General features: G+C 55.4%; 1 long non-coding RNA gene and 1 pseudogene across 2 annotated transcripts; both read right to left on the reverse strand.

Moving 5' to 3' along the window:
- Positions 1-1,618: 1,618 nt before the first annotated feature.
- LOC309854192 lies at positions 1,619-2,475 on the reverse strand. The gene is made up of 3 exons (XR_014306131.1): positions 2,332-2,475; positions 1,908-2,109; positions 1,619-1,772 (listed from the first exon to the last, which is right to left on the reverse strand). It is a non-coding gene; the product is annotated as an uncharacterized lncRNA (long non-coding RNA).
- Positions 2,476-8,306: 5,831 nt separating this feature from the next.
- Positions 8,307-12,898, reverse strand: LOC309854263 (thyroid receptor-interacting protein 11 pseudogene; annotated as a pseudogene). The gene is made up of 2 exons: positions 12,760-12,898; positions 8,307-12,358 (listed from the first exon to the last, which is right to left on the reverse strand). The product of its transcript is annotated as a thyroid receptor-interacting protein 11 pseudogene (transcript).
- Between the last annotated feature and the right edge of the window lie 1,174 nt (positions 12,899-14,072).

Genomic DNA, 14,072 nt, shown 5'->3' on the forward strand with positions numbered 1-14,072 from the left:
CCAAGCGGCGGACCTTGGCTTCTCTCCTCAGACTCCTGTGTTTTTAAAGACGGTGAAACGTTTGTCTCCTCGGTTTTCTTAAACGATCCCGAAACCAAGGAGAGTGTCGGGCTCCAGCCTCGGCCTCCCCAGAACTGCTGGCCGGAGTAGAGGGCCAGGAACCAAGGGGCCCATTCCTGGGACAGGCTGGCGCTCAGCACCCCAGGCATGAACTTTTGGGGCCGGTGGGGTTGGCTTCCCTCGGGGGACGGCCTGACGTCTGGACCAGAGCGGCCAGCGGAGTAATGCGCCAGGCAGGTTGTCAGGACACGGAATCCACGTTGGACACTGTATGATGAATGAGTCGAGGCCAATAATAAAGATGTTTCCTACCTGAAAACAAAAACAAAACAGAACAAAACACCTATCCCATAGAGAGTCCAGAAAAGCCAAGCTCTAGCCATACTACTTCTCTGTCCGTATTCTGTGTCTCAGTGACTCTAGAGTCAATTGACTTGAAGCAAGTTCGCACAAACGGTTACCCACACATACGAACTAAATCAATTTATCAGGGCATTTTAAGCACAGCTAATTGGGACACGGTACTGCAAAGCCTTTTATTTCCCTCTCGTCATTTCAGTGGCGCTGCAGACTCTCTGGACAAAGAACTGTCCATTTGAGAAAAATTCTTTCTCATTCAACAGTGTGACACATGTGGTCAAGAGCATCTGAAAGCTGGAGAAGAAATGAAGTGGCATGGAGTCCACGTATGTTCACAAACGTCACCACAGACTGTCCCCAAGTCTTCCAAACTAATCTGTGTATTTCTTTACGTCTTGAACGAGCCACCACGGACACCTCCTGCGTGTCAGACATGGCGCTAAGTGTTTTGTTAATGTTAAATTTCACTTCGTCTTTACGGTCCTCTATGACGTGGGATTATCATCATCCCCATTCGTCCCATCAGGGAACGGAGACGTACAATGCTTTAGCCACACGGCTCATAAGAGGCAGAGGTAGGATCTGCTTGGGGTCTGGACCCCATGTTTTAAATCACTATGATTCGTTTCCAAGACCCTACAAAAACGACAAGTCGTCACCCCAAACGTTGGTTTTCCCCACCCCACGGTCCCCACGTGGCCCCAGCTTCAAGGACATTCTGTCAATTCCTTCAACACTACACATCCTTCCCGGCCCTAACGGAACACCTTCCCACATCCGCCTTGATTTCTTAGCCTCCTGGTCTCCGCTTGAACATTACTCAGCAAATTACAAACTCTAACGCACCCTGTACTTCCCAGCACTCAATGCAAAACAGTAATGACGAATGTCACGGGTCGTTATTTCCTTCCTGTCTTGGCCAGCCAGGGGGTGAGTCCCTCACGCATCCTGTCAGTCCTGTTCATCATGGGTTCCAATCACTGATAGCCACAACCCACCCAAAAGGAAGGCCATTCCCCCTACAGACACACACACACGCACACAGACACACACACACACACACACACACACACACACACACACTGACCCCTGACTGGCCTGATCTCAGGTGCACGGTGGGGATCCTGACAACCCCTCGTGGAACGTAACCTACTCGAGGAGGAGAACGGAACTCCTCTCCCATCAACACTCCACTTACGGGCTTCAAGTCGGTCTCTTCTAGCGGGACTTGAGCCCCAGCAAGGCTGAAACCTCATCTGCCCGGTTCGGCCGCATTTCCGCTCGCTCTGTCTCCAGGCCCCCCACATAGTTAGCAGCTCCATCAACGAGGCCCCGTTCTGGGCTCCTCTCAGCTGCGAAAGGAGGGGCACACAAGCTGACGGCTACCTTTTGGCAAACCGGTGTACTCCTGAGACACAGGCCCGCCTCCCAGCGAGGCCCCAGCCCCCCCGGAGACACGGGGCCCTGACATCATGCCCTACAGGTACCTCCGTGCAGAGGAGCATCTTCCCAAGGGCTGCTCACTTCTTGGTCCTCCGCGCCGACCTTGAGGACGAAGTACAGGAGCTGGAAAGGGGTGTCTGTCCTCAGACCAGTGTCCGTGGGTCTGGAGGTTGTGAGGTGCTACGCCCACCGGGACAAGGTTGTGGGGTCTTGAGACGCCAGACAAGCAGCAAGCCTCACAGAAGCCTGGAAAACGGGAGGTGCTTTTGCTCAGACTCCACTCAAGTGTCTCAGTGCCCCGCCCGTCAGCTATCCTAACCACCTTCCCGCTCCTGGGTGCCGGGCCCCCACGCTGAATGGACAGTTTCCCTGCTCCCCCGGCCTTCGGAAGGCATCGCCCGCCGGATAGGTCTTTGGGCCCCGCCCACCCACACAACCCTGGGCACACAGTCTCTCTCCCATTCCCACCTGGCAGGAGCTCGGTCACACCACCATCCTCCCCCTCTGCTGCTGCTGTGTTCTGAGGGTGGCCTCTCTGAGCTCCTCACAAGCTCTAGATGGCTGTGGTCGGCACCAAACCGAGCTGTCTGGAATGGAATTGCCTCAGCACCCTTTTCAAAACTCAGATGGGCATACTTGTGGGGACTGTTTCTGGAGTCTTTGTTCTGTGGGACTGTCGTCCTGCCAATACCAACACGGGCTTCCTTGTTACAACTACTACTAAGCTCTGAGACTCTAAAGACTGCGTTCCCAAATTACTCTTCTTTTCAAAACCGGTTTTGAAACTACTCGGATTCCTTTGTCCTTCCACATAGATTTTAGAATATTTTTGTCTATCTCTACGAAAACACACGAAGCTGACAGGATTTTGATAGACATGGCGTTACGTCTCTCTATCAGTCTGGGGAGAATTGACATCGTGACGATGCCTAGTCTTCCAGATCACGAACGTGGTGTATCTCTTCCATTTATTTCTATCTTGGACTTCCTGTATCAGTGCTAAATAGCTTTCAGCATGGGATGCCTGGACAGGCACTGTTAGATTTATCCCGAAGTAGTTTCTTTGCGAAGGTGTGTTGGATTGTGGAGCCTCCATATTCGTTGCCGGCATAGAGGAATACAGCTTACCTTTCTGTGTTTAGCCCGTATCCTGTTTGTCTGGGACGTTCCGTTGTTAGTTCTAGAAGCATTTGTCGTACCCTCTTGGGGCATAAGGCCTGCAATGAAGATTCCGTGTCAGGGGCTGTGTTGACACGCGGAAGATCAAGGAGGGACCCGAATGGCATCCTGCACGTTCTCCTCTCCCTCTTCCCTCACAGGGGAGGTCTCTTCCCCAAACACCCTTCTCATCCTAGGGACTAGCCATAGTGCCTGTTGGTTTTGGGGGAGCAGCGTTCGGTTCCCTAGAAGCCCACTGAATTCTTCAGGCCAGCCACTCACCCCCTCCCATGGGAACCAGGACTTGCCACACCCTCTTGTTTCAAGAAGCGAGTCTTGCCTTCGAAGGCCCTGCTGCCGGTTCTCTCTGTTCTCAAGCGCGACGTCTGTGTCGTCCTGCACGGTGTGTGGTATCCTCCTCCCCTGAAGCGTGAGGGTATGTGACGAGTAAACCGTTGGTCAGTCACCCGTGTCGGGTGTCAGGGCATCCCACAAGTCTGGAGCAGGAATGTCTCTCTCATCGGGGACCTGAGGAGATGGTGATTAAAACAAGCGGCAGCATCCCAGGCACGGTGTCCGTATGTTAACTGAGGACGCGGGGGTCAGCTTGACCTGCTCCTTCGCTAACTAACTGGCTTCAGAGGGGACAGTCACGATCCGGGAGGGAACTGGCCATCGCCGGCCAGCTTGTGTGTTGGCCCGTGTTCTGTTATCTCACACGGAGGTCGCCATCCATTTCCAAACTAAGGTCCCCTCCTAGCCAACAAGGTGAGAATGAAGGAGAATGGACTGTATCTTGGGGGGAGGCGTCACCCATGTGACCTGCATGTGGCCTGTATTGGTCTCCAGGGCTCCCCCCTGAGGTTGGCAACCGCAGGACATGCTTGACTGGTGTGCCTCAGTTCCAGGGACTGGGTGTTGGGCCAGTGATGGATGCGGACGTCCGGATCCTATGGGGGAAAGCACACCCCAAGCACAGCCCCGGGGGTGACCCTCTGTGTTGTGGGTGCAACGGAGGAGGGAGGCCGCGACGCAGGGAAATGTAAGAATGGCACACTGAGGGGATCCGGTCCCACCTTGACTTCCGCCAGGAGGCGTGCGACCATACAACCCTCGCCGCGACATTAGCCCCAAGGCTGATGATGCTGACTTGAGACTCTCTGGAAGAAAAAACCGAGAACGAGGAGCAGGGCAAAAGACACCCCCCCACCCCACCCCCAGTATATCCAGGAAGACACAAACCCGAGCAAAGGAGGAGTGGGAGAGAGAAAACTGAATACAGGAGGTAGGGGGACCCCCCCCCCGGGGCCCCCACGAACTAATTCATCGTAGGTTCAGAATTTGACCCGGTTGTAGATCCAACATTTACAAGGGCACCCGGGTGGCTCACATGGTTAATCACCTGACCTCAGTTCAGGTCTTGATCCCGGGATCCTGGAATAGAGCCCCATGTCAAGCTCCCTGCTGGGCAAGGAGTCAGTCTGCTTCTCCCTCTGCCTCTCCCTGCTGCTCCCCCGGGGTCCTGCTCTGTCCCACTTGCTTGCTCGCTCTCTCGCTCTCTCGCTCTCTTAAATGAATACATCAAATCTCTAACCAATAAAAAGTAAAAAGGAAATCATAAATTCACTAAAATAATTTAATTGGCAAAATTCCAAGGAGGCCGATTGCCTCCTGTGCCTCTACAGCGTAGGTTCTGAATGAAGTGTACTGTTGCCAAGATGCACCGGTTGGCTAACCTTCACGGACTTAATGCACGCTCTGTTTATAGCGAGTATAAGAACCATAGATTCTGCCTTCTGTCTTTCCTGCTTTGACATCTCGGGCCTTGCTGACTTTGGAGGGACTTTCCCTGGCAGGCTTACTTAATTCCTAGAGATGGTCCGCAGCTTGCCTACAGGCAGAGCTTTCACGTGTAAAGCAACCAATTTGGAGCCTTTACCCCCAACCACCTCTTGTAAGAAACTCTCACTCTGGGCCACTATCCCCTGCCCTGATCACCCCAGGGGCAGGGACAGACGACTCCAGACAGACACCACTGTGTCCCGGAACCCACTGACATGACACCGACTAGGCAGTCTTAAATGTGCTTAGCCGGATTCACCTGCCCCTTGCCATGGAAACCACAGTAAAGGGTCTTGCCCGTGTCGTCTGTCCCTTCACTCCCTCTTTCTCCTGACCGCCCCTGGTGCTTCCCTGGGTGGCCCTCCATGGCTCTCAGGACCTCCTCTCTCCTGGGATCAGGGAGTCGATGAACGCTTCTTGCGTTGTGAGAGTTCCTTGTGTATCTGCTTGTCTTACCGTCCCTGATAAAATAAACCCCTGTACCCTGAAAACACCGGAGACACCTGGGGGGCTCAGTGGGTTGAGCTTTTGGCTCAGGTCAGGCTCTCAGGGTCATGGGCTAGGGTCCCATGTCGGGCTGTGTGCTCAGGGTGGAGTCCGCTTGGGATTTTCTCCGCCTCTGCCTTTCTGTCCCTGCCACCACCCCGGGCCCCGGCTCCTTTGCTAGCTTTTGCTCTTGCTTTCTCTTTGAGGTTAAGTCGTTGAAAAAGCCATGAGGGAGCCCCACAGATTTAACGAGGGTGAATATTTTGCTCTAATACATTTGGCCAGTATGTTCTGTTCAGTGCCTCTCGGTCGCATGTGCCTTGACCTTGAAGGAGACAGGATTTACCTTGTTACGCGCGGGGCACCCAAACCGCTCTGCTCTAAAACAGGCAAACTTTGTGGGCAGGATCTTAGCGCATTCGTCTTTCTCCGGGAATACAGATGGGACATCACATCCAGGAGATCCTACTGTGAGGATATTTGTTGGGCACACTCGTTAAGGACCTGCAGGGGTGGCTCTGTCTGTCAGTCAAGGGTCTGCCTTGGGCCCAGATCCTGATCTCAGGGTCCTGGCAACAAGCCTTGCATCAGGCTCCCTGGTCAGCAGGAAGCCTGCTTCTCCCTCTCCCTCTGCCCCTACCAGCCCTTTGTCCTCTCTGTCTGTGTGTCTTTCTCTCTCTCGTGATCTGTCAAGTCCCTAAGTAAAATCCTTACAAAGAAAAAAGGACATACAAGTCCACCATCTTTCCGTACTTTTTGGGTACTGGAGGCAACATATTCCTTGTTTATCGGTTTTACAGAAACCCATTTCAGCTGTTCCTTGTTAACGAGCCCACGCAGAGGGGGGAGGGTCTCCCCTCAACAGAAGGCTCTCGGATCTGTGCAAGCAAAATTGACCTGTTGGGGGTGACTGGGTGGCTCAGTTGGTGAAGCGTCTGCCTTTGTCTCAGGTCCTGATCTCGGGATCCTGAGATGGAGCCTGGCAGGGGGTTCCCTGCTCGGCGGGGAGCCCGCTTCTCCCTCTCCCTTTCACCCCCTTTTCCAGCCAGGGCGCTCTCTCAACTACAAAAACAAAAAGCTTGAGGAAAAAACCAGCTGTTCGTGCCCAGGTCAAAAGGCTGTAGCAGCCTCCTCTCCTGCTTCCTGGAGTCCCTGGACTCTCTGTCCATGCTATCTGTCAATCGTCCATGGGCTCCCAATGCAAGAAACGGCCCTCCTCGGCCCTGGTGAGAGACCATGAGAGCAGCAGTTGCTGGCCATGCACTGGGCTCTCCTGGAAACAGCATCTCTCACAGACTCTGAGCCTTCCTCTCCAGCTGTCCATTCTTCTCTGGGTCATGGGACCCCCCCCCCCCCGCCCACCACCACCACCACCACCACCAGCTGAATATAGTTCCCAAGGCCTTCCCGCTCCAGGCTGAAGCCCAAGTCTGCATATCCTACCTGCAGGTGGAGGTGGGGGCTTCTGTCCACAGTGCATTGCCAGATTCCATGGTGCCGGAGGACGTCCGCTCTTCCTTCTACCCCTTGGCCACCCAGCGATTCCCTTGGGATCAACTGCGTGAACATCAATGGAAGTTACTACATTTTGGATTTGATGACCACGTCTCCCTCCTGGTCACATGACAGCTTCACATCCTAGAGAAGCACCTGTCCTACGCCTTAAGAGTCTCAGCAGGAAATGGATGTCCATATATCAGAGTCCGTTCTGATGGAAAGCCTGAGGTGAAGGTTCAATAGGAAGTGTTGTCTTGGCATCCGGTAACTTTGGAGGGCCTCGGATGGCCTCACCCCAAGTTCCCTTCCCACTCTGCTCCCCCAGATCGGATCCCCTGGCCAACAAGCCCTCCTTAGCACGGGGACCAGGCACAGTTTCTTCCCAAGTAAGCTCCAGTTCCCTGACAGCCTGCGCCATGATCCAGCAAATGAAGATTTGAAGGGGCTTCTGAAGAAATGAACAAGGGAGTCGACCATGGACCTTCCAGTTACAAACCGCTTAAAGGATGATCAAGAGGAGCTACTTCTAGAACTTAGGGCAGAACCGTAAGCCGCTGGGTTTTCCATTTAAGAATAAGATGGAATTCATTCCCATTTCAAAAATGGTCTCTAAGGCAGAGTGATTTGGCGGGGTTGGGGGTGGGAAGCAAGTCAGAGAATAAGTAGTATACTCCTAAGCAGGCCAACCTACATAAGGCCCGAGAGAAATCAGGTTAGCCATAGCGTGCTTTTGCAGACAACAGAAAAGGAAATGATTTTTAAAAATTAGAAGATAAAAAATTAAGAGAAATGAGACTTACCTGGGAAAAGCAAACTTTTTTTTTTTTTTTTTTTTTTTTTAAACGTCCTCTTCATCGTGTACTTTTGTGCTAGTCACCTGGTTTCCCATACAAGGATTGTGTGGTCGTGTATCTGATACATTTGGAACACTGAAACAAGTTGATGTGTTCTCTGCATAAGGTATCCGTAGACGCTTGGCCCTTGTGTAAACCTTCCAGCATTACAGACCACAGCTTCCAAGGCCATCAGTGTCGACTGTCCTACGAACGTCACCACTGCTGTGGCATCTGGGTGGCTCAGTCTGTTAACTGTCTTTGGCTCATGTCATGATCCGGGGGTCCTAGGATCCGGTCACAGGTCAGGATCCCTGCTCCGGGGAGAGCCTGCTTCTGTCTCTCCCTCTGGTGCTCCCCCTGTACGTGTGCCCTCAATTTCTGTCGAAACGATAAATAAGATCTTAACACATAAAAAGGAAGTCACCGGTGTTTTCACTTTGGCGAATACTTCTGCAGTCATTGAGAGACCCCTTTTTTGTTAAGTCATAAAAGAAAGCTGTTTCTTCAGCTGAAAGCAAAACCGTGAAACATTTGGCATTTTGAAAAAGAACATTAGGAGATAAGGTAGACACGCAGAGTGACTTGGGATGTTCAAAGCGTGGTGTCACTCTGGCTCACAATCGTCTATTTCTTTGAGAGGTCTTTGGCCGCCTTTCCAACCTTCTGGGCAGGTGATAGTATATGCGGCGTGTACACGGGTAAAGCGTCAGTGACAGCATTTAGAAGAAGGTGCTCCGATCCATCCATTTGCGGTCCAGGTGGATTAATAAGAGACACAGCTGTGGTGCGGGGCTTGACGTCCTTTTTTCCGGGTGTGGATGCCAGGGTAGCGTTCCGTCGTGATGGGCCTTGTTTCTTAGGCGGCTTTCCCCTTCCTCCTGAATCTGGGGGCTTCACGACACGAGCAGAGGGTTTTGGCGGTGGAAAAGCTGAATGAGATTCCGCTTCTAGAAACTGGACAAAAAGGTCTGAAAAGGAACGCTGGGCCACAGCTTGGTGATTTGGTTTCGCAGGGGTGTTGGGGGCGCTTCTGGATCCAGGCCCCCCAGTCCCCCCGCTGGGCACACCCGCGGGCTCCCGGCTGCGCAGCTGCCGCAGCTGGTCTTCTCGGATCCCCAGCGTGCTTGCCATCAAGCTCAACGCTTCCTGCCGCTCCGCATCCGCTGCCTGGAGAGCTCCCACGAAGAGTCTCCTTAGGAGGGCTTTGTCCGCCATTCCTTCGGACTGACTGACTAAGGTCATCAGTCTCCTCTGTGTGTCCTCCAGGATTTCCTGCTGGACCTCGTTCTGTTTCTTGAACTCTTGGAGTCGGTCCTCCTTCTCCTCCAAGTCGGCATTGGTTTGATGCAAACGTCCCTGTAAGGACTTCAGGTTTCCTTCTAGGGCGTCTGCCTTTTCCATCCATTCGGCCAGTTCCAGCTTCAGGCTCGCTAGGGTCTGATCACAGCGCCTTCCCTCTTCCTGGGAGGCGGCAAGCCGGAGCACAGCTTCCTCCTTCTGCTGGGTGACCACGTGCAGCTGCTCCCGCAGCGACGCTACCTGCAGCCTGGCTCCGTGGCTGGCCTTTTGCATGGCAGCGGAAGACCAAACGAGTTTTCCCTGCAAGACCGTCACTTCCTCTCTCAGCTGAGCCACTCGGTCCTCCGAGGCCAAAGCTTCCCGGCGACGAGAATCTTGGGCTTCTGCAGCGAGCTGCCGCCCTCTCTCCAGCTCCTGGGTGAGGCGCAGCTCTCTCTCTCGTAGCTGGTGAACCTCCTTCTGGAGGGCGCGGGCTTCCGTTTCTTTCTGTGTCAGTGCCAACACGACGTCATCTCTCTCCCGCTGACACGCAGCTGCCTTTTCCTGCGTGGAGCGAACGGCGGCGGCGAGCCGGTTCAGTTCCCCGGTCTCGCCCTCCTCTTTCTCTCGCAGCAGTTGCTCCAAGGCCAGGGCCTTCTCTCTCATCGCAGCATGCTGGGATGCCTCCTCTCTCTGCGTCACTGACAGCAGCCGATTGGTCTCTTGCAACGCCCGATTCTCCATGTCCTGTTCTCTAGATCGTTCCACGATCTTGGCGTTTTCCTCTCTCAGGCGACACACGTCCACTTCGAAGTCTGCCACCCTCTCCTTCAGATTGGTGACCGCCTGCCTCAGCAGCTCGTTCTCACTCAGCTGGCCACAGAGCTTCTCCTGTAAGGAAAGCAGCTCCTCACTTTTCGCTTGGGTTCGGAGCTCCTGAGCCCGAAGGCAGTTTCGCAGAAGGGCCGGTTTCTCCGTCGGCCGTTCCGTGTGGGAATCGGCATCGCTGTGTTCCCGTGCTTTGCCTTCTCCTTCCCCCGTGGCGGCCCCTGAAGCAATCCATCTCTGCTGATCTTCCCGGAGGGTTCGGATCCTTGTCTCTTTTCCTCGCCCTGGTTTTCGGAGCTCTTCTACCTCCTCTCCGATCACCTGAGAGGCCTCACTCACGGGGTCAGATTTCACGGCCTTCCGGGAGTCGCTGGAGGTCTGGAGGAAAATCACACCAAGGTTCCCTAAAAGGAGGTCCTTGGCATTGCAGAGCTCCCCGATGCGGAGCTGCAGTTGGGCCAGTTCCTTCTCTAGCTCGTGGAAGTTTATTTCATGTCCCTGGTAAGTTGGGATCTGGTCCAGAGAGGCTGCCTGCGGTTTCAGAACGTTCTCGCTGTTGGGGCACGCCCACGCCTGCAGTTGTCGCAGATGTGTCTGAAGCTGGGGGGACTCCCGCTTCAGATTTTGGACGGTGGTCAGCACCTGCTCTTTCCACTCCTCCAGGATCTTCACTCGCTGTGTTAACGTGTCCCGTTCCTGGAGAAGCTGCTGGAACTGATGGATTCGACCTCCTCGAACCCCATGACCAGGGCTGGGTGTTTGCAGGATCCTCAGGAAGGTCTGGCATAGCTGACTCAACGCAGCCACCTCCAGGTCTTTTTCTCGAATCACGTGTGACAAGTCCCGAATCCTTTCTGTACACACCTCCTGGCCGCTGCTTTCCACTCTGGTGGACAGTTTTTGGTTTTCCTCTTGCGCCCTCTGGAGGTCCGCTTCCTTGGCAGCAAGTCGATGGGTCATTTCGTGATAGTCCCTTTCCAGATGGCTCTTCTCCCTCATCTTCTCGTTCAGGATGGCCAAGATCTGTTGGCTTTTCAAAGCACACTCTTGCAACTGCTGCTGAAGCTGTTCCACGTGCCTGTTCTGGCTGTGAGAAGCCTCCGAGATTCTGCTGGAAAGACCCTGAATCTCCACATCCTTTTGCTGGATGATCCGAGTGAGTTTCCCGATCTCCTCTCTGGAGAGCCGATCCACTTGCGCGGTCAGCCGGACGTTCTCTTCAGTGAGAAGCTTCGCCTCCGGGTCCTGTTCTTGGATCCCTTGGACTAACCTTTGAATTTCAGCTTGAGATGGATCACGCTCTTCACTTGCGTTCTCCCTGGGGAGAGGCTGGCTTGCTCGCACCTCCTCGTCCTCACAGGGTTCTCTCGGAATGTGCGGGCTTTTGTCGGGCAACTGGGCTCTCAGCTCTTCCAGCGTGACTTGCAGATTCCGAATCATCTCGTCTTTGGCTGCGAGGAGCTGAGCGCGTTCGGTGTTCATCTCCTCCTGCCGGTGTTGAAGACGGTCCACCTTCTCCTTCTGCTCCTGTAAGGACTGAAGCAGTGCTCTCTTCCCCTGCTGCTGGTTGTGAATGATCTTCTGTTGTTCTTGTATCTCCTCCTCGAGATCATCTTTTAACCTGTTGAGCTGAAAGACCTCACACTCGAGTTCTTCAATCTCCTCTAGGACTTTCGGGTCAACCAGAGGGACAGCGCGACTCTGTTGTGTGAGGCGCTCCGGGTCTTGGTCCACGGGAGGGTGTTGGTCGGTCGTGGATGGGAGACGCACGTCTTTGTCCTCCACGGATGCGGGTAAGACGTCATGGCTTCTGAAGGTTTCGGTCGACTGGCCGAGTTCCTCCTGAAGCTCTGGCCTCTCTCGGAGTTCCTTGATGTACTCCTCTTGCTCCCTGAGGCATTCTGTCAGTTGGTTCTGCTCCTCCAAAGCAAAGGACAGCAGTTCCTTCGTTTCCTGGTGCTCGGCGTCCATCTGCTCGATCCTCTCTTGGAGGTGTAGTATCTCCAGGTCTTTCTCCTGACCGAGTTTAACGGAATGGCCATTGTCTGCGGGTGACCATTCTCTGAGGCTTTGTTCCGTCTTGTGTTGGAAAAGCTTCTTTTCGGCCCGACACAGTTTGGCCACTAACCGTCCTTTCTCTATCTTTAAAGCCCTCACGGCGATGTTGTTCTTTAGGGAATCCTCGTTGTTGCGCAGAACGGATTCCTCCAGCTGATGGGTTGCGTCTTGGAGCTGACGAACCAACTTCTCCTTTTCTGCTCGGAGGTCGGAAGCAAGGTTGTTCAGACTGTCGTTGAGCCGCTGCATTTGTGTAAGCTGCTGCTTCAGCCTTCTGAGATCCATTTCCCTCTCCTCCAGAAGGTCACGGTTCACGTTCCCGGCAGCATCTCGGTTTTGCAGGTCTTGCACCTGTCGCTGGTAGTCCATCAGTTGTTTGCGGTGCCGGTCAGTGAGGTCGGCCAGCTTCTGCCGGTGGGTGTTTTGCAACACGGCCACTTCCAGCTGATGTTTGTCCATTTCCCGCATCTGCTTCTGCTGTAGGTCCCTGATGTGGCTCTTCAGTTTCCACACTGTTTCTGGGTCGATGGTATTTGGTCCCTGGGTGGAACACGGGCACAACATCTTCCAGTGAGTCACTTCAGCCTCCAGCGTTTCTGCCTCAGGGAGGCGTCTATTGATCTGTGTCTGGGATGAGATGACATCAGCCACATCCATGGCGTCCCCAGGGAAGGTCCCTTTCCCCAGCACATGTCTGTGAATATCAGAGATGTCCCTGGTCAAAGAGGTGTGGCTGCTGTCCACGGCCCCTAGGGTATGGCCTAGGCCACAGCCCAGCCCACCAGCCCAGGAGAACATCTGGCGGTCATACAACTGCCCTGGTCCGCGGTGAGAAAGCGTCCAGTCCAGCCGGACTACCCCGCCAAGTGTCACAGAACCCCTGCGTGCGCCAGGCTAAGAATCAAAAGCCAACCGCCATTGTTTCCAAGCAGCACCTCGCGCGCGCTCCCGCGCCCCCCCACCTCGCGCGCGCTCCCGCGCTCCCGCAAGCCGCCTCCGCAGCCGCGGCCGGTCAGGTAGTTCCGAACAGCCAAGACCCTGGGGCCCCTCATCGCGGCAGCTCCCCACACCAGGCTTGGGCCCTTGCCCTCCTTCCCCTGCTTGGCTGGCTGTCCTGGGGCGGCCCCTCGTGCATGCTCCTGCCTGACTGCACCCAGGTGCCTGCCGCCAGAAAATGCACCTGGCCCTGGACGTCCCCCTAAGTGGGGTCGCAGTACACAAAGTGCGGCGGCATGAGCTTTCCACGCAGTAGCATCTCTTTCATTGAGGTGGAAAGTGCAGTCAGACGCATCCGTCCAGCGAGGAGAGGGGACCCGTGGTGCATTTCAGGGATGTCTACACCAGCGCAGACGACGGGCCTCACGGAGCCTTTGGGTATTGCCAGCCTCCAGAGACTCCAGAGGGTCCTGCCCCTCCTTGCCCCGTCAGCCCTGCAGGAACAGCTCCGCCCGCACCTTGGTTTGGCGGTTCCCGGGCCGGGCCGCCGCCTGCGCCGTGCCTCTGTGGCCTCCCGAGGCTGTGCGCCTAGACCAGGCGTGGGGTTGCGCCGGACGGTGGAGGTGCCCGGTGCCCGGTGGGCGGGTCCTCCGCTCTGCACAGAGTGGCCCAGGTGTGGGGCGGCAGAGGCCTGAGTCAGCCGGGCCTGGCGCTAGTGCACCGGTTTAGGAATCGCTTCTGCAGCTGCCCCGCCGGAGCCCCGCTGCCCCCTGCCGTCGCCATGGTGAAGCCGCAGCTGGCCAACCAGAGCCTGGCCGGGGAACGCGCCCGTTCCCTCCCGCCGCTGCGACTGCGCCGGCTGGGGCCTGGGCTCCCAACAGGAGGGCTGGGCTGGCGGCTCTCTCGGTGGCGGCGTGCTCCCGTCCCCTGCCGCCACCACACAGCAGGCACAGGGGGTCCTGGCCCGGGACTGGGCCACGGCACACACTGGAGCCCGGGTCCGGACCGGTGCCGGAGTCCCAGAGCAGCCCTTTGGTGAGTCGGCCCTCGGAGACCCCCCACCCCCACCCTGCGCGAGTCCTTGCCGCCCTTGGGGCCCTGGCCCCGGCCCCGCCCCTCATCGCCCTGGGGCACTGCCCCTGAGCCTTCCCCTGCCTTCCCCTATCTAGGGAACTTAACATAGAATAGAAATCTTGTATATATTTATGCTGGTGTCCTATAGATTGGTGCATGCATACATATTAGCCTTTCTGACCATTGTGCAATGGTCTCTCTTTGTGGTTTGGCTTT

This window comes from Mustela nivalis, assembly GCF_964662115.1.
Source record: "Mustela nivalis genome assembly, chromosome: 19".
NCBI classification, from domain to species: domain Eukaryota; kingdom Metazoa; phylum Chordata; class Mammalia; order Carnivora; family Mustelidae; genus Mustela; species Mustela nivalis.